The following is a 27421-nucleotide window of genomic DNA, read 5'->3' on the forward strand; positions in this document are numbered from 1 at the left end:
CCCCGTCTCAAAAAAAAAAAAAAAAAAAAAGTGCTACTACAAATCTCTATTTCCTAGCTACACAAAACTTACCCAGAAAAAATATGGTGAAATTTGGGATGGAGTCCAGCCAGTACTATGTATAGCCTGCCACAAGACTAACACAGAATGAATACCAAGGAACCTGAATCTGCCCCATGCCCATTCCCTACCTATGTTTTTCCAAAAGCTGAAAAAAGACCAACTCCTCTAGCACTCTCCACATATACTAAACAAATTAGTAGTTCTGTCCCCACTACAGCAGTCAGTGATTTTTAGTTTAGCCAGATATGAATTAAGATAACACAAGATTAATAACTTTATTAGTGCAAATTAGTTCAACTACTTCAAAAAAGATTGGCAATATCCATTAAATCTAAACTGTATGCCTACTCTGTGATCCCGTAACAAACTGCTACACATACGCCCAAGGAAACTGAAGTTTCCTTGACAAAAGACAAGAGATTCATAGTAGCTTTATTTATAATTGTCAAAAACTGACATTTGGGTATTACATCCATCAATGTAAATGTACATCAACAGGAAAATCAATCTGCAGTATACTCACATAATGAAATATTACTCAGCAATTTTTAAAAAAGAACCAGTCGGGTGTGGTGGCTCACACCTGTAATCCCAGCACTGCGGGAGGCTGAGCTGGGAGGATCACGTGAGGTCAGGAGTTCAAGACCAACCTGGCCAATAATGGTGAAACCCTGTCTCTATCTACTTAAATTACAAATATTAGCTGGGCATGGTAGTGGGCACCTGTAATCCTAGCTACTCGGGAGGCTGAGACAGGAGAACTGCTTGAACCCAGGAGGCGGAGGTTGTAGTGAGGCTACAGTGAGCCAAGATCATGCCACTGCACTCCAGCTTGGGCAGAGTGAGACTTCGTCTCAAAAAACAAACAACAACAACAAAAATTACTGATATTCACAATAATACTGCGAAATCACCCAGACACCATGTTTAGAAAAACAAGCTGGCTAGGAAAAAAAAAATATACTGTATGATTCCTTTTATATGATGTTCAAGACGAGTACTATGGTTTGGGTATTTGACCCATGCAAATCTCATGTTGAAATCTGATCACCAATGCTGGAGATGAGGTCTAATGGGAGGTGTCTGGATTATGGGCAGATCCCTCATGAATGCCTTGGTGCCACTCTCACAGTAATGAGTCAGTGCTTACTTGATTTGTTCCCAAGAGACCTAGTTGTTAAAAACAGCCTGACACCTCCCTCCTCTCTCTCTCTCTTGCTCCCCTCACCATGAGATCTAAACAAACTGGCTCCCCTTTGCTTTCCACTATGAGTGGAGGCAGCCTGAAGCCCTCACCAGAAGTAGATGTTTCTTGTACTGCCTACAGAACCATGAGCCAAACAAACCTCTTTTCTTTATAAATCACCCAGCCTCAGGTATTCCTTTATAGCAACACAAACAGACTAAGACAGATAATAAATGGTGACAGATGTCAGGAAAGTACTCATCATGGGAAGAGGGGACTACTACACAGGAAGGAGAGGGAATTGGAGTGCTGGAAAAGTTCACTATCATGATCGAAGTGGTGACTACAAAAGTATATACGCATGTAAAAATGTATTGAACTATCAACTTCACATTTGTGCATGTATTTACCATATTTTACATATCAATTATTATTATTGTTTCTTAGAGACAGTGTCTCACTGTTGCCCAAGCTAGAGTGCAGGGCTGCACCCATAGCCCACTGTAACCTCAAACTCCTGGGTGCAAATGATTCTCTTGCCTCAGCCTCCCAAAGCACTGGGATTACAGGTATGAACTACTAGGCCCAGGCTCCAGTTGTTTTTAATAAAGGTTAAATAAACCATAAATGGTTTAGCAATTACAAATACTTCAAGGCCAAGCATGGTGGCTCATGCCTGTAATCCCAGGACTTTGGGAGCCTGACACAGTTGGATTGCTTGAGTCCAGGAGTTTCAGACTAAAACCCCATCTCTACCAAAAAAAAAAAAAAAAAAAAAAAAAAAAAATTAGCTGGGTGTGGTGGTGCACACCTGTGGTCCCAGCTTCTGGGGAGGCTGAAGTGGGAGGATCACCTGAGCCCAGGAGGTCAAGGCTGCACTGAGCTGTGATTGTGACACTGCACTCCAGCCTGGGCTACAAAGTGAGACCCTGGATCAAAAAAACTTCAGTGAGCATGAAACAAAGCTATCTAAACTATTTTAAATGCATGTCTTCCGATAACATATTAAATGTATTCCCTGTTTAAATTTTTGCCATTAAAAAACAAAACAAAACAAAAAAACACCAGTCAGGCACGGTGGCTCATGCCTGTAATCCCAGCACTTTGGGAGGCCAAGGCGGCAGATTACATGAGGCCAGGAGTTCAAGACCAGCCTAGCCAACATGGTGAAACCCCATCTCTACACTAAAAATACAAAAACAAATTAGCCGGGTGTGGTGGCACATGCTTGTAATCCCAGCTAGTAGGGAGGACTGAGGCATGAGGATCACTTAAACGCGGGAGGTGGAGGTTGCAGTGAGCCAAGATTGTGCCACTGCTGTCAGAGTGACAGAGTAAAACTCTGTCTCAAAAACCAAAACAAAACAAAAAACACCATTATCTTGATAAAATAATCTTCAAATCTGTCAGCTCCTAAGACCATAAAAAGGTCTACATTCAAATGAAGAAAGACTCACGTAGTAGGCTAAAAGAATGTAGATCTTCGAATGCTTTTTTTCAAATGTCAGAAAACAGCTAAGTAAGAAGTTGAAAAGGAAAAAGTCCAAACATGAGAAGGACCCACATTACTTATAATAGTAAAAGACTGGGAGCAATCTTGTAAAAGTGGCACATTCACTCAACAAAAGACAGCTATCGTAACAGCTGCACACAGTACAGTTACATGTATGTCCAAAAAAAGGCGAAAAGAACACAAGACAAAGGAATATTAGTGAGGTGACATTAATGACTTGTCCGCTACTCTCAAAACTTGCAATATTCTTTCATTACTTTATAATAAAATGTATTTTAATTATCACAAAAAGCATAGGCCTGGCCTGCTGAAATACTTTTACAGTCCCAACATAAATGTCATAGAAAGTTATCACTCTTTTCAACTTTAACTTGGTTTAAAAAGAATTTTAAGGTTTAAAAAAAAAAAAAGGAAATTCTTCTCCCATCTACCATAGCAGAAAACACCTTTTCCTTATGCATTCATCTAATCTGGCAATACTAAATGTCTTCACTAATAAATACATCAACATTTTGAGTAATTTTAAAATATGATCTGTTAACACATTTACTGATGACAAAACTTCATGAAGCAAACTTAGGCTTCAATACTCACTTTATTACTAAACATTTTACCTAAGGAATTAACAAAGAACTTTTTTCCCCCCCAGAAAGCCAACAAAAGTCCAAGGAATTGTCTACACTTACCTGGCCCATACACTATACATAAAACCTTGCAAAACATTATTTCTATGTGAATTATCCTTTCTATGGCATGTCTTCAAAAAAATTACAGATACTCTGCTGGCTTTTCTCCTTCCTAACAGGAATTTAAATTTCTATTTATAGTATTGTGATAAACACTGCAACCCAATACAATTCTGAATCATTACGTATGCCATAAAATTAAGGTCAGCTTTACTTCTAATAGCCCAAAACTGAGGACAATCCAAATGTTCATAAATAATATTATGAACAAATACTGTAAAGTCATACCTTGGAATATTCTTGGCATTAAAAAACAAACTATTTGCATGCAGCAATATGGATGAATCACAGATAATTATGTTAAGCAAAAGATGCCAGACCCTGCAGCCATAAAAAAGAAAAAGATCATGTCCTTTGCAGGAACATGGATGGAGCTGAAGACCATTATCCTTAGCAACGCAGGAACAGAAAACCAAATACTGCATGTTCTCACTTAAAAGTGGCAGCTAAATAATAAGAACACATGGACACACAGAGGGAAACAACACACACTGAGGCCTCTCAGACGATGGAAGGTGGAGAGTGGGAGGAGGGAGAGGATTGGGAAAAATAACTAATGGGCACTGATTATACAACAAACCCCCATGACACACATTTACCTATGTAACAAATATGCACATGTACCCCCGAACATAAAAGTATTAAAATAGGGGGGAAAAAAATGCCAGACCTAAAAATGATTTCCATTTACATGAAATTCTAGAGGATGCAACTATTAATCAGTAAGTCACAGAAAACAGTGGTAGAGGAGGAAAAATGACTACAAAACAGCTGAGGGAAACTTCTGGGGATAATGAAAATGTTACATATCTTGATTACAGTAACAGTTACATCAGTGTGTGCATTTTTGAAAACTCATCAAAATGTACACTTAATGAGCATACTCAAAATGAAGATATTTTATTGTAAATTTTACCTCAGAAAAGTTTTTTTAAAAAAGACTAAACTTACTAAAAGTAAATAGACTACACCACCCAAAAAGCAATGTATTCCAAGACTAAGCTTTAATATTTCTTTTATGTTAAATTGCCTTCTTTAAAGGTATTAAAACAGATGTTAAAGTTTTAGCTAAAATTTAAAAGTGAAAAACATTATCTACAATTGTACTGTTGACACAGCACCCATTAGCCACATATGGCTATGTAAAGTTAAATTAAGATTAACTAAAATTTTAAAATCAGTTCCTCGGCCCAGTGCAGTGGCTCACGCCTGTAATCCCAACACTTCGGGAGACCGAGACGGGTGAATCACAAGGTCAGGAGATCGAGACCATTCTGGCTAACATGGTGAAACCCCATCTCTACTAAAAAATACAAAAAAAATTAGCCGGGCATGGTGGCTGGTGCCTGTAGTCCCAGTTACTCAGGAGGCTGAGGCAGGATAATCGCGTGAACCTGGGAGGTGGAACTTGCAGGGAGCCAAGATCGCACCACTGCACTCCAGCCTGGGCGACAGAGTGAGACTCCATCTCAAAAAAAACAGAAAGAAAGAAAAAAAATCAGTTCTTCAAAGGCACCAGAGGGAACAACTTTACAGTGGACAAACCTAACAACGTATGAAGGTCAACATCAAGGATGATAAATCGTGATGACATATATACTCTCAATATGATGAAAATGGCACTTTGTAATAATCTTCCTCTAAAAATCCATAATCACAGTCTAATCATGAAAAACATCAAATTCTAAAAGAGAGTCATTCTACAAAATAACAAGTACTCTTCAAACTTGTCAAGGTCATCAAAAACAAGGAAAGTCAGAGAAACTGTCATAGCTAAGGGAAGCCTAAGAATGCATGACTAGGTATAACGTGGTATCCTGGATGGAATTCTGAAACAGAGAAAGACACTAGGTACAATTAACGAAATGTAAATAAATGAGGGACTTTAATTAATGACAACATATCAATATTGGTTTATTAATTATAACAATGTACCCTAGTAATGTAAGATGTTAATAACTGGAATTCTGCACTATCTTCTCAATTTTCTGTAAATCTACAACTGTTCTAAAAACTAAAGCCCACTATTTTTAAAAAAAAGTTACAATTTAAAAGTTAAGGCCGGGCCCAGTGGCTCACGCCTGTAATCCCAGCACTTTGAGAGGCCAAGGCGATCTCATCACTTGAGGTCAGGAGTTCAAGACCAGCTTGGCCAACATGGTGAAACCCTGTCTCTTAATAAAAAATACAAAAAATCAGCTGGGCACGGTGGTGGGTGCTTGTAATCCCAGCTATTCGGGAGGTTGAGGCTGGAGAATAGCTTGAATCCGAGAGGTGGTGATTATAGTGAGCAGAGGTCGTGCCACTGCACTCCAGTCTGTGCAACACAGCAAGATTCCATCTCAAAAAAAAAAAAAAAAAGTTTCTACACTTTTTAAAAATGCAGTTCCTCAGTCACACCAGCTAGTAGTATCTCAAGTGCTCAACAGAAACAAGTGGCTAGTAGTCATAGTACTGCATGGTGGAGATTCATAGAACATTTTCTTCATAGCAGAAAATAACTCATCCTAACTTATAAACAAATTCTTATCTACTCAGCACTAAAAATTCTCAGTAATATCTAAAAACCTTCAGTGATGTGTTTATTCTAATTTCAAACACTTATGTTTTAAAATTGGTTTTTAAAAAATCAATGTAACATATATAAATGTAACACTGAAAAGTGTTCCACTTCTCAAAGCAGCAGTTTACAAAGTACAATCTATGGACCTCCAAACTCTTTCAGGGCATCCATGATGTATTTTCTTAATAATACTATTACAAAATACTATTGTGATCTCATTTGCTAGTTTGAGAATTTTCTATTGCAAAAACTAAAATATTATTTGCATTTTTCAATGTGTTGACACTTGCACAGACTGTGTAGTGATGGGGAAAACTGCCGGCACTACAGCATGACTGAAGTTAACTGCAACAAACTGTACCAGCAGTCACTGTATTCTTCACTGCCATGTGGCACGTACTCATAAGAGAGGGGGGGAAAGCCACTTTTATTACGAATGCCCAATGACGAAGGAGTAAAAAATATTAATTGTAGTAATCTTGATCCTTAGGAACACATCTTTTTAATATTTTACATGATGAAATGGAAAATATGCATTTCTACTGCATACAAAGTCATGAAGAATGATATTTCATGCAACTGTTTTGGGTTACAAGCTCAACTAGTTGCTTTTTTTCACAGAACATAATTTTGACTTGAAAGAATAGCTGCAAACAATACGGCTGTCCAGACTTGTGTATGTAGCAGATATTTTTTTCAAAACGAATAAGACTTCAAGAAAAACAATTCAGAGAACTTGTTGCCAATTATAAAATTTGACCTTTCAAGCAAAAATTAGAATTTTGTTAAAGTTTCTATTCGTCACCATGAGTCAGAAAGTTTTCCAATATTTAAAGGCTTTTCTGATAAGTGCTGATTTCAATGAAAGTGATTTTTTGATACTGTATACTGTAAGATATCCACTCAACATGGAAGCTAGACAAATGGATTTTATATTTACAGAGGACAAACTATTGATATACTCAGATTTTATATTGCAACTAACCTTTAGAAAAAACACTACTTGGTTACCCAGTGTTAAAGTAAAGCAATAAAAATTTAAAATACAAAAAAAGAAAAAAAACACTGCTGGTCAAATTTTAGTGTAATATCAAAGAATACCTGCAATTATCTGTAAAAGCTATTAAAATTCTCTGTTACAACTATATACATATTATATACATATATAATATCATTGTGAGGATAATTTTCCTTCATATACTTCAACCAAAGTAATAAATAGCAACAGAATGAACGCAGAAGCAAATATAACCCAGTTGCCTTCCATAAAGCAAGACATAAAGAAATCTGTAAAAAGGTAAAACAATGCCAATCCTATCAACAAATTTTAGAAATGGTTTAGAAAATAGGTATGTCATACTAAAATATATTTATGTTAGCATATAATGAGTTTGTTATTTTAAATGAACTAATACTTTTAAACTTCTTGCTTTGATAAACAGATATAACTAAAAAACCAAAAGCTCCTTGGGGCCCTCAATAACTTTTAAGAGGGTAAAGAGGTCCTAAGATCAAAAAGTTGATTAACATCTATCTCAGAGAAAGAAGAAAAAATGAAAACGAAAAATAAAGCCTAGGCAACATGGTGAAACCCTATCTCTACAAAAAAATACCAAAAAAAAAAAAAAATTAGCCAGGCATGGTGGCACACGCCTGGAGTCCCAGCTACTCAGGAGGTACAGGTGGGAGGATAGCTTGAGCCCAGGAGGCAGAGGTTTCAGGGAGCCAAGACTGCGCCATCACACTCCAGTCTGTGTGACTGACCAAGACACTGTCTTTAAAAACAAACAAATAAAAAAAAAAAAATTAAAAAACACATAAACTTAAAACATACATAAATACCCTATAGAGCATATCAAAGGGCATACAATATCACTGACAATAAGAACACCAAGATCTGACCAGGTGCAGTGGCTCATGCCTGTAGTCCCAACACTTTGGAAGGCCGAGGTGGGTAGATCACCTAGGTCAGGAGTTCAAGACCAGCCTGGCCAACATGGTGAAACCCTGTCTCTACTAAAAATACAAAAAGTTAGCCGGACATGGTAATAGGCCTGTAATTCCACCTACCTGGAAGGCTGAGGCAGGAGAATTGCTTGAACCCAGGAGATGGAGGTTGCAGTGAGCCGAGAATCGCACCACTGCACTCCAGCCTGGGAAACAAGAGCGAAACTCCATCTCCAAAAAAAAGAACACCAAGATCCAAAACGTGACACTTACTCAGAAAGTATCTAGTGTTTTCAAACTGTACCTTTTCCAAGGACAGAAAGATTTTTCACATTTTGGATTTTACTTAAATGATTGTTTGGCTGCCTCTCTCACTGGGCTATAAGGCCTGTGAAGACAGAACAGCATGTGTTTTGCTCAACCACCAGGGCTAGTCCAGCACCTGGCACAAGGCAATCATTCAAACATTTGCTGGGTTTAAATATTTTTTTAAAGACAAAAGACCCACAGGCCGGCCACGGTGGCTCAAGCCTGTAATCCCAGCACTTTGGGAGGCCAAGACGGGCGGATCACGAGGTCAGGAGATTGAGACCATCCTGGCTAACATGGTGAAACCCCGTCTCTACTAAAAAAAATACAAAAAGAACTAGCCAGGAGATGGCAGGTGCCTGTAGTCCCAGCTACTCGGGAGGCTGAGGCAGGAGAATGGCGTAAACCAGGGAGGCGGAGCTTGCAGTGAGCTGAGATCCGGCCACTGCACTCCAGCCTGGGCGACAGAGCGAAACTCCGTCTCAAAAAAAAAAAAAAGACCCACAAACAGAACTCACTGACATGTCTATTCAAAACTCACAACGATGGCTGGGTATGGTAGCTGATACCTATAACCTCAAGCACTTTGGGAGGCCAAGGTGGGAGGATTGCTTGAGGTTAGGAGTTCTAAACCAGCCTAGGTAACACAGCGAGACCCCCTCTTAAAACAACTTTTTAGGCCAGGCGTGGTGGCTCACGCCTGTAATCCCAGCACTTTGGGAGGCTCGGACGGGCGACCAAGAGGTCAGGAGATCAAGACCATCCTGGCTAACACGGTGAAGCCCCGTCTCTACTAAAAATACGAAAAATTAGCCAGGCGTGGTGGTGGGCGCCTATAGTCCCAGCTACTTGGGAGGCTGAGGCAGGAGAAAGGTGTAAACCCGGGAGGAGGAGCTTGCAGTGAGCAAAGATCAAGCCACTGCACTCCAGCCTGGGCAACAAAGCAAGACTCCGTCTTAAATAAATAAATAAACAAACAAACAAATAACTTTTTAAAAATTAGCTGTAACCCAGGCACAGTGGCTCAGGTCTCTAATCCCAGAACTTTGGGAAGCCAAGGCGGAAGGATCACTTGAGCCCAGGAGCTCAAGACCAGGCTTAAGGCTTCATCTCTACAATTTTTTTTCTCCCCCTGCAAGACAGAGTCTTGCTCTGTTGCCCAGGCTGGAGTGCAGTGGTGCAATCTCGGCTCGCTGCAACCTCTGCCTCCCGGGTTCAAGGGATTCTCCTGCCTCGCCCTCCCAAGTAGCTGGGATTACAGGGCCGCACCACAACACCCAGTTAATTTTTCTACTTTTAGTAGAGACGGGGTTTCACCATGTTGGCCAGGCTGGTCTCGAACTCTTGACCTCGTGATCTACCTGCCTCAGCCTCCTAAAGTGCTGGGATTACAGGCAAGAGCCACCGCGCCCGGCCTCTACGAAAAATTTTTAAAAAGTTAAATGAAATTAAAATTAGTTTGGTGTGGTGGACCGCGTGTATAGCTCCGGCTACTTAGGAGGCTGAAGCCAGAGAATCACTTTAGCTCAGGAGTTCCAGGCTGCAGCAAACTGCCTGCATGACAGAGCAAGACCCTGTATCTAAAAAACCAATTTAACAAGCCTGTAATCCCAGCACTTTGGGAGGCCGAGACGGGTGGATCACGAGGTCAGGAGTTCGAGACCATCCTGGCTAACGTGGTGAAACCCCGTCTCTACTAAAAATACAAAAAACTAGCCGGGCGAGGTGGCGGGCGCCTGTAGTCCCAGCTACTCAGGAGGCTGAGGCAGGAGAATGGCGTAAACCCGGGAGGCGGAGCTTGCAGTGAGCTGAGATCCGGCCACTGCACTCCAGCCTGGGCGACAGAGCGAGACTTCGTCTCAAAAAAAAAAAAAAAAAAAAAAAAAAAAAAAAAAAACAATTTAAAAGATGACATTTTGCAATCAAAATTTACCTATTTACATAGTAACAGCAATCATAAAAGCCACCATTCACTGAGAGCCTACTTAGTGCATGCCAGGTATTATACTTAGATTTTTCATTGATACAATAACCATAGGACATACTTTACAGATAAGGATAGTTAGGCTCCAAAAGGTTAACCTGTTTAAAGTTACATGTAATAAGTAACAGAATTTTTTTTTTCTTTTTTTGAGATGGAGTCTCACTCTGTCACCCAGACTGGAGTGCAGTGGTGCAACCTTGGCTCACTGCAACCTCCACCTCCCAGGTTCAAGAGATTCTGGTGCCACAGTCTCCTGCGTAGCTGGGATTACAGATGCCTACCACCAACGCCCTGCTAATTTTAGTACTTTTGGTAGAGATGGGGATTCTCCATGTTGGCCGGGCTGGTCCCGACTCTTGACCTCAGGTGATTCACCTGCCTGGCCTTCCCACAGTGCTGGGATTACAGACATGAGCCACCATGCCTGGCCAGAATTTTTTTTTTTTTTTCTTTTTGAGACAGGGTCTTATTCTGTCACCCAGGCTGGAGTGCAATTGGAGGATCACTTGAGCCTGGGAGGCTGAGGCTGCAGTGAGACTGTAGTTAGGACTACAGGCCCATGCCACCATGCCCAGCTACTTTTTTTTTTTTTTTAAAGAAATGAGGTTTTGCCATGTTGCCCAGGCTGGTCTTGAACTCTTGGACTCAAGCAATTCACCTGCCTCAGCCTCGCAAAGTGCTGGAATTACAGGCATGAGCCACTGCACCTGGCCAAGTGACAAAAGATCAAACCGACATCTCCCTGCTCAAAAGCCTCAAGCTTTTCACTACATATTGATATGGTACTCAATATTGCTTTTTTTTTCCAGTCCCTTGCAATTTTCAGAAGAATTCATTTTGTACAAAGTCACTTTTCTTTCCTTTTCTCAATCTCCATTCTGTTCACTGTCCCCAAACTCTCACCCCCTTGCACCACACAATTAAACAATATAGTTGCCCTCAATTAAGGAAGAGTGTATGTTCTTATAATACATTATGGGAAACTTCATTAATAAAGGTACAAACACTGGACGTGGAGGCTCACGCCTGTAATCCTAGCACTTTGGGAGACCAAGGCGGGAGGACAGCTCGAGTCCAGGAGCTCAAGACCAACCTAGGCAATGTGGCAAAAACCAGTCTCTACAAAAAATAGAAAACTTAGCCATGTGCAGTGGCGTATGCCTGTACTCCTATATTCAGGAGGATGAGGTGGGAGGATCACCTGAGCACGAGAAGGTCAAGGCTGCAGTGAGCTGCGACTGCAGCCTGAGGGACAGAGCAAGGCCTTATCTCAAAAAACGTTTTTTTTTTTAATTAAAAAAATATACAAAAAGGCTGGGAGCGGTGGCTCACGCCTGCAATCCTAGCACTTTGGGAGGCCAAGACAGGTGGATCACCTGAGGTCAAGAGTTCGGGACCAGCCTGGCCAACATGATGAAACCTCGTCTCTACTAAAAATACAAAAATTAGCCAGGCATGGTGGTACGTGCCTGCAATCCCAGTTGCCAGTGAGGCTGAGGCAGGAAAATCACTTGAACCCAGGGGATGGAGGCTGCAGTGAGCCAAGATGGCTCCACTTCACTCTAGCCTGGGCGAAAGAGCAAAACTCCATCTCAAAAATACAAAAAATCCCAATGGTAGAAGTAATATAAAAACCTAAGAAGAGGGTCAGATTCCAGAACTAAAGCAGGGCTCTCTGATTCACTGATCTTGCAGGACGGCTACTAATCCAGTTACACCAAAAAGATCTGGTCATGGTTTGGGGAGCACCACACATCAATTCCCAAGAAACTGATCATGAGAGCCCCTGGTTATGGCTACTCTTCGAGACCTAAGCCATGATTTATCAAATAGAAAGCACCAAGACAATTCCTGGTCAGTCTGTACAACCAAATTCTTGTTGTACAGGAGGAATTTTAAACCTCAAAAACTTCTGCCAATTCCTCGTCAATCTGTATAACCCAAGGACCAATAATGAAGAGACCAGAACTCCCAAGACTTCCTCCTCCATGCCCAGGAGAACTTGAATAAAAGGCGCTTTGTTCCCAAAGAAGATACTAGCCACAATATCACTACAGAAGAAAACATATTGCTAATATTATCATTCTTCCTACTGTTTCTGAACAATATAAACATTTCTCCTTCTTTCTTCCTCCTTTTGGTGAAAAGAATAAAATCAGCAAAATGAAATATTTTAGGAAAAAATACAATGCCATCAACATTGCCACATCATTTGATAATCTTACTATAAGCCAATGTTTTCCACAGAGGGATTCCCTAGATCCTGTGAAAAAAAAAATTTTTTTTTTTTTGAGACAAGGTCTTGCTCTGTTACCCAGGTAGGAATGCAGTGGTGCAATCACAGCTCTGTACAGCCTCAAATTCCCAGGCCAAGGGATCTCCCAGCCTCAGCCTCCTAAGGAACTGGGACCAAGGCATGCACTACCACACGGAGCTAATTATTTATTTTTATTTATTTATTTATTTATTTACTTTGAGACAGAGTCTTGCTCTATCACTCAGGCTGGAGTGCAGTGACTCAATCTCGGCTCACTGCAGCCTCCACTCTCAGGTTCAAAAGATAATCTTCTGTCTCAGCCTCCCAAGTAGCTGGGACTACAGGCGCGTGCCATCACACCCGGCTAATTTTTGTATTTTCAGTAGAGACAGGGTTTCGCCATGTTGGTCAGGCTGGTCTCAAACTCCTGACCTCAAGCGATCCGCCTACCTCAGCCTCCCAAAGGGATGGGATTATAGGCGTGAGTCACCATGCCCAGCCAAACTTCTTTATTTTCGTAGAGACATGATCTCCCTATGTTTCCCAGACTAGTTTCAAACTCCTGGACTCAAGTGATCCTCCAGCCTCAACCTCCCAACATGTTTGGATTACAGATGTAAGACATGCTGCACCCAGCCCGTGAAAATTTTACACAAATCATGCAGAAATCCTTTTAAACCTCACAAAGCTCTGAATACGTCTTATGTCAACATCCAGATTTAAGAAAATGTACAATATAAGAAAGAACTTTTCTATCTTAAAAATGAATTCAGCTACCATCTGCTAAAAACAACCATGGCTAAAAAAAAGGAATCAGAAGTCACATCTGTGGGCTGTCATTAGACATATCGCTCTATAATAAATCACTTTTATTAGTTCCTAGCCTTTGCATCAAAAATCTAGACATACTAATACAGCAAAATGTAAGTAATAAAATATTAGCTAAGCAATTAGGTGTCACCAAGTATATATGAGCTACAAACAATAATAAATAGGGGCTGGGTATGGTATTATAGGCTCATGCCTATAATCCCGGCACTTTGGGAAGCCGAGGTAGGTGGATCACCTGAGGTCAGGAGTTCGAGACCAGCCTGGCCAACATGGTGAAACCCTGTCTCTACTAAATATTAAAAACTAGCTGGGTGTGGTGGCATACACCTGTAATCCCAGCTACCTGGGAGTCTGAGGCAGGAGAATCGCTTGAACTCAGGAAGCGGAGGTTGCAGTGAGCCAAGATCATGCCACTGCACTCCAGCCTGGGCAACAAGAGTGAAACTCCATCTCAAAAAATAAAAATTAAGGCCAGGCACGGTGGCTCATGCCTGTAATTCCAGTACTCTGGGAGGCAGAGACGGGCGGATAAGCTGAGGTCAGGAATTTGAGACCTGCCTCACCAACATGGAGAAAACCTGTCTCTAGCAAAAATACAAAGCGTGGTGTGGTGGCGCATGCCTGTAATCCCAGCTACTTGGGAGGCTGAGGCAGGAGAACTGCTTGAGCCCGGGAAGCGGACGGTGTGGTGAGCTGAGACGGCACCATTGCGCTCCAGCCTCGGCAACAAGAGTGAAACTCTATCTCAAAAAAAAAATACAAAAATAAAAAAAATACACAGGACTTCAAAATGTTCCATTAAAAAAGTCTGCTTCAGTATTATCTAATAATTCTGGAATACAAAAACGTATTATTTCAAAAGTTTATACTGTCTCACTGATCCTTTCCCACATGTAACGGTCCCCATTACTACTCTAATAATGTGAATAGAGTCCATGAAGTTGGACCTTTCGAATTCTATATGGCTTCCTAATACTCAAGTGTAGCTTAATACTATAAAAAGTATCGAGAAGTTAAAATTTACAAAAAACAAACAATGGAAATAACCAACGAATTTTTCCACACGAAGCTTCTCCTTTGCTTATGTCTGCTTGCTAAACCTTTACCCAGCCACTCCTCTGAACCTCCAAAATCAATAATTTTTGTTAAAAAACTGCACTAAGAAGTCCATGTGTGGTGGCTCACACCTGTAATCCCAACATTTTGGGAGGCCGAGGCGGTTGGATCTCTTGAGCCCAGAAGTTCAAGACCAGCCTGGCCAACGTGGCAAAACCCCATCTCTACTAAAAATTAGCTGGATGTGGTGGCGAATACCTGTAATCTCAGCTACTCAGGAGGCTGAGGCATGAGAATCACTTGAACCTGGGAGGCAGAAGCTACAGTGGGCTGACATTGTGCCACTGCACTCCAGCCCAGGCAACAGAGCAAGACTGTCTAAAAAACAAACAAACAAACAAAAACAGCACTAATAAATTTCAACAAGTATGCCTGGTGAGACCTAATGGCCTCATTCACCAAAAGATAGATAGGCATATAGGTTAACTCTTTAGAACAGATAAATCTAAACTGCAGAGCTATACACAGGACATTTTTCTAGAATGCCAGAAAAGGAAAAATGTCTAAAGCTTCTCTGGGAGTCCACCTAGAACAGTCACCATTCTACCTTCTCTGAGACCTACCCCTGCCATGAGGAGTGGGACCTTTCAGCTAACTGTGTGTGCACTTCTAGACTCCAATCCTATGTCCATAACTAGTCTCATCAATGACGGAGAACTGAGCCAAGTTCAACCAGTCAAATCTCCCCTCCCAAGAATCTGAAACATGAACACTGTGCTAGCAATCCATTGGCTACTGGCACTAGAGCCTAAGTTCATATGTGGCTCCAAGAATTAAGTGGCCATTTGCTACCATGAGTTTGTGTTTGTTAAAGTAGAAAAGGTCAGAATGCACAAACACAACTAAAGCAGGACAAAAAGAGACAAGAGAGGACACTGGCCAACTGGTAGAAAAGTGCTATCTACAAGTACTATGGCTCCTGAAAGCTTCCCAGTTTCTGGTTCACATCCCTCAGGAAGTCAACTGCTCTTTGGTTCTTTAGAGTACCCCTGCCTCCAAAGCATTCCTCCTTGTTTCTTGCCAACAAAAAATTATTATGACAGTTTAAGACACAAATTCACACCAGGATCAATGCAAAAAGGGTACGTTACTCTTACTGTTCATAAAGGATCTGACAGGCACCAGGGAAGAAGTTTCTACTCACTACCCAAAACCTCAGGAGAAATAATAGGGCAAAAATAACTAAAACCTAAAAGCAGAAATTACCTATTTGCAAAAGCCCTCAGGCTTTGTGCTTCCCTTCCACACTTACCTGTTCAAAAATTCTGCTGGTTCACAGCAGGAGATTTGAGCAGATTTTGTTCAGATCCTTTTAACACTGTAAATAATAAAAATATTAATATAAATCACCCAGCAACCTCTTAGGAAACTTTAAAAGCACAATTTTTCATCATGAATATATTCTGCAGAAAATGGCTTCCAAACCTGGTTAAAAGATTAGCTCAGCTGGTGTATTTATAAACTAGATTCCCTAACATCTAGAAAGTCTCAGTAGTTCTACAGTGGGAATGAAAACTATATATTTTTTAACAGAAGTTCCAAGTGATTCTTATGAAGCTGACAAATGAAGACCACCATGGGGTTTCAGAGAAGTGATTATTTGGAGTTTTCATTCAAAACTCCACTATAGGGACTCGGTATTAACTTTCAAAACCTACTGCCAGGCACAGTGGGTCATGCCTGTAATCCTAACACTTTGGGAGGACAAGGCAGGTGATCGATTGAGCCCAGGAGTTCAAGACCAGCCTGGGCAACATAGCAAAACCCCATCTCTACAAAAATTAGCTAGGCATGGGGCGCATGCCTGTAGTCCCAGCTATTCAGGAGGCTGAGGTAGGAGGATCACGTTAGCTCAGGGAGGTCAAAGCTGCAGTGAGCTGCAACTGCACCACTGCACTCAGCCTGGGGGACAGAGTGAGACCCTATCTCAAAAAATATATATCTAACAGAAAAACAAAAGCCGCATCACAGCAATATGCATCCTACACAAATAATCACTGAACCCTCAGAAAGACGATCATTGCCAAAATGTCCAGGGAGCAAAGCTCCAAGTGTGCTTTCAGTTGCAAAATCACAGCCTGACTTTAATGCTATGTTGGGGCAGTATCTTAAAAATTCACAAGTTGGTGATATTCCAAGTGACAAGGAGTGAACTGAAGTATAGTATCTTCAGGTAGTTTCTTGGCTAAAATCAAATGATGCTTTATTGCTATACAAAGTCAAAGAACAATAATTAACAATTAAAGTTGACAATTCCATTAACTACAGGAAAGCAACTAGGTAGAGAGAGAGAGAGACAGAGACTTTTTTTTCCTTTTTTTTTTTTTGAGACAGACTCTCGCTCCGTTGCCCAGGCTGGAGTGCAGTGGCACAATCTCAGCTCACTGCAACCTCCACCTCCCAGGTTCAAGCGAGTCTCCTGCCTCAGCCTCCTGAGTAGCTGGGATTACAAGTGTGCAGCACCATGCCTGGCTAATTTTTGTATTTTTAGTAGACACAGGTTTCGCCATGTTGGCCAGGCTGGTCTCGAACTCCTGACATCGAGTGATCCGCCCACCTTGACCTCCCAGAGTGCTGGGATTACAGGCATGAGCCACTGCACCCAGCCAATTACTTTCAAAATGGGGTCTTGCTTTGTTCCCTCAGCTGGAGTGTAGTGGTACAATCAGAGCTCACTGTAGCCTTGACCTCCTGGGCTCAAGCAATCCTCCAGCCTCAGCCTCCTGAGTAGCTGGGACTGTAAGCGTGCATCACCATACTCAGCTAATTTTTTAAAAATCTTTTTTAGAGATGGGGTTCTCTCTATGTTGCCCTGGCTGGTCTCAAACTCCTGGGCTCAAGTCATCTTCCTACCTCAGCCTCCCAAAGTGCTGGGATTATAGGTGTGAACTACTGCACCCACCCATAGAAGAGTTTATTTATTATCCACTTCTCCTTCCCTTTCCTCCTGCCCTTAAAAAATTACACAGTTCAGTGGGTAAAGTTATATGACCTTTGGACATTATAACATGGCTACTTTTTTTGCAAAATTAAATCAGAGGTGGATGTGACTTTCTCAAATTGCACTCTTGGTGGGGCACAGTGGCCCATGTCTATAATCTCAACACTTTGGGAGACTGAAGCAGGAGTATCACTTTAGACCAGAAGTTTAAGACCAGCCTAGGCAACACAGTGAGACCCCATCTCTACAAAAAATATTGGCCAGATGTGGTGGCATGGAACTGTAATCCCAGCCACTTAGGAAGCTGAGGTAGGAGGATGGCTTGAGTCTGGGAGGTTGAGGTTACAGTGGGCAGTGATTGTACCACTGTGCTCCAGCCTAGGTGACAGAGCAAGACCCTGTCTTATTTGGAGAGTCTTGCTCTATCACCTAGGCTGGAGTGCAGCGGTGCAATCACGGCTCACTGCAACCTCAACCCCCTAAGAGACAGGGTCTTGCTCTATCATAGGCTGTAGTGAGCCGAGATTAGGCCGCTACACTGCAGCCTGGGCAACAAAGTGAGATTCCATCTCAAATAATAATAATTAAGCTAACGAAACCCCATAGTTAATAAGAAAATATAAAATTGTGGCCGGGTGCGGTGGCTCAAGCCTGTAATCCCAGCACTTTGGGAGGCCGAGGTGGGCGGATCACGAAGTCAGGAGATCGAGATCATCCTGGCTAACACGGTGAAACCCCGTCTCTACTAAAAATACAAAAAAAAGAAATTAGCCGGGCGTGGTGGCGGTCGCCTGTAGTCCCAGCTACAGCCTACTCCAGAGGCTAAGGCGGGAGAATCGCGGAACCGGGAACGCGGAGCTTGCAGTGAGCCAGATCGCGCCACTGGGCGGCGACAGAGCCGAGACTCCGTCTCAAAAAAAAAAAAAAAAAGAAAATATAAATATGTGTTACCTCACCTTTACTTAAAGTAGGGAAGTATGTAATACTTGAAATATTTTTATAAAATGAAGTTTGGTCAATTACAAGAGAACAATTCTTTGTTTTCTCAAACCTCTCTCATCTTTCAACCCTCAACACAAAACTATAGGCAACTTCAATAAAGGTACTTCACTTTACATTCCTACATAATATTTATATACTTCCATTCTCAATAAAATGTAAAACAATATTTGGTCAAGAAACACTGCACTGCTAACTATAAGCAAGTTTATACATGAAATAAAATCTCTAGTTTTAAAGAGATGTAATTTTCAAAGCATTAAAACCAATGGAAACTCTAGAACTTTTAACCTTATTTTAAACTTCTATTTATTTCTTTTCATTTTATACATTTTCCTTTTATTCTTAAATACTCTCCCATGCAAAAACCATAGGACATTATCACCATAAAACCCTAGTGGGAGCGAAGCAGTGAAAAAAAGCTTGAGTTCAGACTTTTAGAACAATGACCAAACAATATGTCATGGTAATTTAAACTGAAGGAAAATGGACATTTAACTTGCCTCTAAGAGACCTGGGTTTAACACCAACATAGGCTGTAGATTCAACCTAATGAGACTGGTCCCACTATAATCTATAAGAAATAGAATAAAACAGAAAGTATGGAAAATTTAATCAGCAGAGGCTAATGGAGAATTGCAAACAAAGTCAGAATTTGAAAATGGCACAAGTCAAAGATCCTATAGAAGGGCAATTATAAAAGTGACAGTAGTAATCTTTTTACCCAAAAAGGTTCTCCCAGATAGGAATCACTATCAACAGTTTCATCTTCCAACGTGAAGGTCAACAAAAAGAGAATAGACATACAGAGTATTAAAATGCAGAGTCATGAAAACAAATGAGCTGATACGACATCAAAGACATTATAATTTGGAAATGTCATTTCAAAACACAACAGAAAACAAGAGGTAGAAAGGCAATTAGTTAAAACACTACCTCATCACTACCATCACTATGCCTCCCTTTTAGCCAAGGAGTTGCATTCACACACTGACCTTGTAATTCCCATCTTCTCATGATTTTGAGGCAAACCTACTCCAAAGTGTTTCTCACATGTGCATATCACCAGCAAAACCATTTCAAACCCAAAATATTAAAATTCCTCAGCTGAACTAAAATGACAAGGACATTTATGAAAGCTCAGTAAAAAGAATATAGAGATAAGCTGGAAGGAAATCAGAAAATGTTTTTTGCAAAAAAAAATGTCTATTAAGTATCAGATTAGAGAACTAGTCTGAAAGGTAAAAGTGGAGGAATAAAAAACTCAGCACACAAAGTTCTACATGTGTAAAATGTAAAGGATATGGACACGAATTAGAAGAAGAGTCTCTGGGCTGGACAGCACAGTATTAAGGGAAATTCTTTACTAACCAGATTAAGGATAATTTGAGTTAATACACTGTTTCCACCTTTTTTCCTGGTTATGTTCCTTAATCTTATGTCTAAACGTCAACGGAAAACTTCTCACTTCCCTACATTTGCAAATATCCTGAAATTTCCAAAGATACCCCTTCTTGTAAAGTAATTGCTTTTGAAAAGCACTTTCAGGCAGTTTATCATCAATCTCATTTTAAAACGTTTACTTTTGAGAAAGATATTTCATTATAATTTCCTGAAATATTTGAGCATCCTAAATTTTTCCAAATTAGGGGATGGGGAGGGGAGTTACGTAGGGGAAGGGGGTTGCATAGGCTGACTGCTGGCCCAAATCTCCAGAATCTGATATCCCTTTCCAAGAATCACAAGAGGTAAGAAAAAAGAATTCAGGAGAGCAAATAATCCATCTCATCTTAGTACCAAAGAGGTAAGTACACACATCTCCCACCAGTCTCCCTCTCACCCTTGCCTCTCAGCCTAGGCTAGCCTCCATGCTTTTCCCAGTCTACTCCTGAGTCGCTCCCAACTAAGTTTTTGTCTCTGGGTCTTCGCTCTTGCTGCTCCCTAGCCTAGAGCACTTTTACTCCAGTAAAGCTAAAGAAACAGCACCTTCACCTCTGTTGGGTTTTTCCTCCAGTGTTAGCTTCTCCATGAGGCCTTCTCGGGACACTTAAAATTAACCCCTCCCTAAATCCCTATTATTCTATCTCCCTGACTCATTTTTTTCCTTCACATCGCTTACCACTACATTTTTACCACTACATCACGTATTTTACCTGTCTGTCTAGAAATGAATTCCATACAGCCAGGAATTGTTTGGTCTGTTTTGCTCCCAGCACATAAGGGTGTAGTAAGTACTCAATAGGGTATCTGTCAAATAAACGCATGTATGAATGAATAAACAAATGAATGGAAGCACATAGTCCCTTCTCCCTCCCCAGCCTCAAGACTCTCAAATGCTTTGTCAGGGATTAAAAAGGCATGAAGCCTTCTCCTTTCTGGTGAATCACTACCATCACCCGTGTATTCACTGATGTTAAATTTCGAAAGAAACACCATGTGACATTTTTCCAGTTACGTGTCACTTTTAAATACTTTTCTAGTGTCCTCTTCTGATGTCAACATCTGATGTAAAAGCAAAGTACATATTCCAGTTTGAGCACACCAGAAACTGCTATACTAACTAGTAAAACACGTAAAACCATCAATGAATAAGAGAAAATATTTGTGTTCTGGGCAAAATGGACAAAATTTGTAAGGCCAAAGCTACAAATATTAGAAGGATCAAAATTAATGTTCAGAATGACAAAAAAAAATTTCTAATCTAGGAAGTCATTTGATTCTAAAAAGGAAATACTATGTAAGGAAAGAGTACCTTCCCCAGACACAACATTGGGAATCAAAACTGCCTTAATTCAAGGTATACAGCACTAGACAAGAAGCCGTTCACAGGCTCTGGCCCCATACTCAATTTCTTACAAGTTAAACTGGAATACTTACCTTTCTTACAGAGAGACTATGTGTGTTTAAGTGCTTTGACTTGCAGGAAAATGAAAACAACAAAATAAAAAACACAGTACTAGATAACTAACTGCAAAGCAACGTTATTGCTTCCCGAATACGATCATACACTCCGCTTCTTTCAGGCCCCCATTCCCTGTTCGCTTGATTTATGTTTCAGTCACAAAACAAGTATTCAGAGCGCTTTTGGAAACTGCTGACACTTAAGGCTAATGCCCATTTCAACCTGATGTGAACATTCGGGTCCCCAAGGCTGCCATGGGCTCTACTTTCCCAGCCTCGGTCCCAAGGTTCCGATCATGGTGGCTCCACCTCGCCTCAGGCCTGGTCCAGACCCAGTACTCTCGCCACGGAAGGAGTCTCCTTCGTCCAGATGCTCCGTGGGGAAGGCAGGAGCGCACCTCCCAGGGGCTAGGTGTGGACAGGAGAGCCGGCAGAAGCAGCTGTCTGGCCGCAGCAGCTGTTAGCGCGGCACCCCGAGGCTGGGCGGGTGGCTGGCCCGGAGAAGTAGGCAGAGGAAGGTGAGCCCTCCGGCTCCGAACAAGCCGGCCTGACACTGCCCACCCCACCACCCTCCTGCCTTGTTCAGCTCCCCTCGCAATGCCAAGAGGCCCTGGCCAAGGGGCTCCTCGGATCCCTGCGGCCGTGACGCGCCAGGGCCCTCAGCGCCCCTCGCCCGAGAGGAGGCTCTCTCCGGCCCTGCACCTGACCTGTCCCGTCGCCTGACGGCCCAAGCCGGTCGGAGCGGCCTGTGGGTGTCCATGCGGCCGGGCCGGCTCGAGCCGGAGGGGCAGGGACACGAGCGCGGACCAGAGGCACAGACGGCCCGGGACGAGGCGGCGGGGCCAGGGCGCGGAGCAGAGCCGAGCAGGGTAGCGACACGGAATGGCTCGTTACCTGCGGTCCGGGACAGGGAGTCTCAGAACCCAAGTCAGTCCTCAGCCTCAACAACACAAGATGGCCGACACGTCGCCACGTACGTCACGTGACCGCGCGCTCGCTCCGCCACGCCCCCTGCTCCGCCCCCGCCCCTTCCCGCTTCCCTCCCCACTCTCCAGTCTCCCACGACATCCTTCCTTTCCACCGCCACCCGCCCCTCTGCCCAGACACGCCCCTGCCCGAGACCCGGATGAAAGGTTGGAAGAGGGCGGGGTCGCGGCAGTGCGCAGGCGCCTGCTGATCCCTTGGCAGCATTTGGGTACCTGCCCTTGAGTTGAGTGGACTTGGTTCCCAGAGTTGGGCCCGGACCAGGCACCCTGTGACTCACTGTCCTGTACGCCCAGAGCCTTTTGCAGTTCAAAAGCCTCTGCATCACTTACGGACTGGTTTTTCAAATTAGAACTTTTCCACAGCTTTTAGTCCGGCATTTTCCTTCCCAGTTGCCATCCTAGAGCGAATGGGAAAGCCGCAAAAGCTGAAATTCAAAGCAGCTTCTCTACTTGTTAACAGTTCTGGTAGAACTGGGAATTCATTCCAGAGTGTTGTACTGGGACAGCTGGGAAGGACTTGAGCGCTCTGACTCCTTCCTAGGACATGTGGGGCTATAACCCTTTTACCTAGCGATGAACTGTTTTGGAATGGACAGATAAAATACAAGACACCCAGCAATATTTGGGGCACACACTGAAAAACTGTTTGTTGTTTTTCTGAAATTCGAATTTAACTGGGCGTCCTGTGTTTGCTAAATCTAGCAACTCTATCCTTAGGCATCCCGTTCTTGCCTGTGTCTCCAACTTCTTCCTTCCTACAGGATCCTTCCTGTCAGTTTTAAAGATTGCTTTTGTCTCCTGTCTTAAAATGAACTGTTAAAAACTCCAATTCTCAGGCCGGGCGCGGTGGCTCACGCCTGTAATCCCAGCACTTTGGGAGACCTAGGCGGGCGGATCACGAGGTCAGGAGATCGAGACCAGACCATCCCGGCTAACACGGTGAAACCCCGTCTCTACTGAAAATACACACTCACAAAAAAAAAAATTAGCTGGGTGTGGCGGCACGCGTCTGCAGTCCCAGCTAGTCGGGAGGCTGAGGCAGGAGAATCGCTTGAACCGGGGAGGCAGAGGTTGCAGTGAGCCGAGATCACGCCACTGCACTCCAGCCTGGCGACAGAGCAAGACTCCGTCTGAAACAAAAACAAAAACCTCAAATTCTCGGCCGGGCGTGGTGGCTCACGCCTGTAATCCCAGCACTTTCGGAGGCCGATGAGGGCAGATCACCTGAGGTCAGGAGTTTGAGACCAACCTGACCAACCTGGAGAAACCCCGTCTCTACGAAAAATACAAAATTAGCCGGGCGTGGTGGCGCATGCCTGTAATCCCAGCTACTCGGGTGGTTTAGGCAGGAGAATCGCTTGAACCCGGGAGGCGGAGATTGCGGTGAGCAGAGATCGTGCCATTGCACTCCAGTTTGGGCAACAAGAGTGAAAATTCGTCTCAAAACAAAACAAAACAAAAACACCAATTCTCCCTCCTGCGACCCTGTTCCCTTTCAAAGCCAGGTTGCACCAAAGAATTGTTTATATGCACTTTCTCCATTTCCACACCTGGCATGCAATCATCAACCACTCCTAGGTGGCTTCTGTCCTTTCCTATCTGCTTGTTGCTTGCCCTAAGAACACCCCATCCTACAGGTTGATAACTGGAGTCTTTCAGTCCTCATCTTAACTTCGTGTTTCCCTGTCTTCAGTATGATTGACCACTTCCTACTTTATGAAACGCTTTCTTGTTTTGTTTTGTTTTGTTTTGTTTTGTTTTGTTTTGTTTTGAGACGAATTTTCACTCTTGTTGCCCAGGCTGGAGTGCAATGGCGCGATCTCTGCTCACTGCAACCTCCACCTCCCAGGTTCAAGCTATTCTCCTGCCTCAGCCTCTTGAGCAGCTGGGATTACAGGCATGCGCCACCACGCCCGGCTAATTTCGTATTTTTGGTAGAGACAGGGTTTCTCCATGTTGGTCAGGCTGGTCTTGAACTCCCGACCTCAGGTGATCTTCCCACCTCGGCCTCCCAAAGTGCTGGGATTACAGGCATGAGTCACCACACCAGGCCTTCTGAAACACTTTCTTCCCTTGACTTTTATACCCTTACTGTTCAAAGTGGTACAGTAGCATCAACATCATGTGGAGACTTGTTAGAAATACAGAAATTTAAAGGAGCCCTTAACAATCCCATTCTGCAGAATTCTACCCCCATAGCTTGGGAAAACATAGAGAGATCCCATTTCTAAAAAATAAAAATAAAAAATAATTAGCCAGGCGTGGTGGCGTGCACCTGTAGTCCTAGCTACTTGGGAGGCTGAGGATCACCAGCCCAGGAATACAAGGCTGCAGTGAGCTATAATCGTGCCACTGCACTCCAGCCTGGACAAGACCCTGTCTCTAAAACAAACAATCAAAAGAACTCTACCCCATCATCCATGTTGTTCTCCTCTCCTTGATCTTCCCCCTGAACTAAGTGGTCCAAATAGGCCCATGTTAGAAGATTCATAAACAAGACATTATGTTTTAGCCTTTGCGCATGCTGTTCTATCCTGTTGCAATGCCATTCCCAACACTTACCCCACTTGTCCCCAACCTGCAACTCCTGCCAGTCCATGTGTTACTGCCTCTGTGCCTCCATTAGACCAAAGAGTTTACCCCCTGAGCTGTTATTTTTAAGGAAAAAAGTAATACTAATACTTGTTATGTGCTGACCACCTCATTAAATGCTTTCCTTGCACTGTCTCTTGTGATCCTAGTAAGACAGCTATGGAGCAATCCAACAAGGCTTCTGAGAGAAGTGCTTACCGTCTCCGAATCTCAACCAGGATTTCCAAGCCCAGGCTGGCTGATTGCAGAGCCCATGTCCCTAACCAACTTGTCATGCCATCTGTACGTTGCCTATACATATATTATTTTAAATTAAGGTATAATTTGCACACAGTAAAATTTAGCATTTTTACTTCACAATTCTGCAATTCTAGACAAATATATACAGGTAGCCAGGCATGATGGCTCACACCTGTAATACCAGCACTTTGGGAGGCTGAGACAGTCAGATCACCTGAGTTCAGGAATTCAAGACCACCCTGGCCAACATGGAGAAACCGCATCTCTACTAAAAATATCAAAAAACAGTAGCTGGGCATGGTAACATAGATCTGTAGTCCCAGCTAGTCGGGAGGCTGAGGTGGGAGGATCACTTGAGCCTGGGAAGCAGAGGTTGCAGTGAACCGAGACTGTGTGCCACTGCACTCCAGCCTGGGTGACAGAGTGAGACCCTGTCTAAAAAAAAAAAAAAAAAAAAAAAAAAAAAAAAAGCTGAAAAAAAATCCCTGCTTTTCACTATTGTGCGTGCTGCGTTATTTCATCCAGCAACCTCTGCAGCTGGTATTACCCTAACACACAGTAAATGCTCAACAAACACCAATAAAATCCAATCAATTCTTGATTATCTACTCTTTAGGAAGGGGGCTTTTCTTTTCTCCTTTTAGTAACTGTCTTTCCAGTGTTTCACTAAATAGTGGTATTAAATTACAACAGTAGACTGATGCATGCTTTTGTCAGGGATAATAAAGTTTTAGCTATAGTGCGTCATTGATAGAAACAGAAGTTGGGAATAATAGATCATTTGAGAATGGTAGGAAGGTAAGGAGTTTAATCCAAAACAAGTTTAACTTGTCATGAGCACATAGCTGGGCATGGTGGCTCACACCTGTAATCCTAGCACTTTGGGAGGCCGAGACAGGAGGATTGCTTGAGCCTGGGAGATCAGGGCTGCAGTGAGCTGGGATCACACCACTGCACTCCACCCTGGGTGGCACAGCAAGATCCTGCCTCAAAAAAAAAAAAAGACAGCAAGATCCTGTCTCAAAAAAAAATCACCTGTAACAGATTGTATATTTCTAAAGATGGCTGCAAGAATATCTTCCATTTGACATACTTCTCTAGCACCTTCGCTATGCTTTCTAGAGGTAAAGTCTAATTCCCAGTCCCTTGGACACTATCACCAATAGAAAGCGGTAGAAGTAAAATGACATGACTTCAATCATAAGAGGTGATATGCCGGCCGGGCGCGGTGGCTCAAGCCTGTAATCCCAGCACTTTGGGAGGCCGAGACGGGCGGATCACGAGGTCAGGAGTTTGAGACCATCCTGACTAACATGGTGAAACCCCGTCTCTACTGAAAATACAAAAAACTAGCCGGGCGAGGTGGCTGGCGCCTGTAGTCCCAGCTACTGGGGAGGCTGAGGCAGGAGAATGGCGTAAACCCGGGAGGCAGAGCTTGCAGTGAGCTGAGATCCGGCCACTGCACTCCAGCCCGGGTGACAGAGCAAGACTCCGTCTCAAAAAAAAAAAAAAAAAAAAAAAAGAGGTGATATGCCTTCCACCTTGCTTCCTGAAACAGTCTTGTTTGAAGCAAAAACAGTTTGGCAGTCCCTGAAGCTGCCTGAAGCACAAACCACACGGAGAGGTCCACATTGTTGTCCCATCAATAGCCCCAACTGAGGTCCCAGCTGACAGCATCAACAACTAGACGTCTGAGTGAAAAATCTCACCAGATGATCCTAGCCCTGAGCTGTCTAGTCACCCCCAGATGTCAAAGCCTAAGACATCATGAAGCAGGGACAAGTATCCTTACTGTGCCTTCTCTGAATTCCTGATCCACCAAAACCGTCAGCATCATAAAATGGGTGTTATAAGCCACTATGTTTTGGGGTAATTTGTTCACAGCAACAGTGGCTGGAACATCACTGTTATGGATTGAACTGTGTTCCCCATGCTTGGTGCAGATTCTTGCACCTGTAATGCCAGCTACTTGAAAGGCTAAGGCAGGAGATTGCTTGAGACTGGGAGTTCATGACCAATGTGGGCAACATAGTTAGACCTCATCTCTAAAAAAAAAAAAAAGTGTTTTTAGGCCAGGTGCAGTGGCTCACACCTGTAATCCCAGCACTTAGAGAGGCCGAGGTAGGTGGATCACTTGAGGCCAGGAGTTTAAGACCAGCCTGGCCAACATGGAGAAACCCCGTCTCCACTAAAAATACAAAAATTAGCCCAGCATGGTGGTGTGTGCCTGTAATGCCAGCTACTTGA

General features: G+C 42.9%; 1 protein-coding gene across 2 annotated transcripts in view; it reads right to left on the reverse strand.

Moving 5' to 3' along the window:
- The window catches only part of LOC108538242 (PERQ amino acid-rich with GYF domain-containing protein 2-like), a 55267-nt gene extending 32928 nt beyond the window's left edge, over nt 1-22339 (reverse strand). The window contains exons 1-2 of one of the 2 annotated variants that reach the window (XM_017886200.1): nt 22251-22339; nt 15768-15833 (exon numbers count right to left, since the gene is read on the reverse strand). The gene's annotated coding sequence lies outside the window, so the exon portion shown is untranslated. The remainder of the gene's footprint in view (nt 1-15767; nt 15834-22250) is intronic. The other variant, XM_017886202.1, reaches the window with a different exon arrangement.
- Nucleotides 22340-27421: the final 5082 nt, after the last annotated feature.

The sequence above is a fragment of the Rhinopithecus bieti genome, unplaced genomic scaffold (assembly GCF_001698545.2).
Source record: "Rhinopithecus bieti isolate Rb0 unplaced genomic scaffold, ASM169854v2 scaffold_13704, whole genome shotgun sequence".
Taxonomy (NCBI): Eukaryota; Metazoa; Chordata; class Mammalia; order Primates; family Cercopithecidae; genus Rhinopithecus; species Rhinopithecus bieti.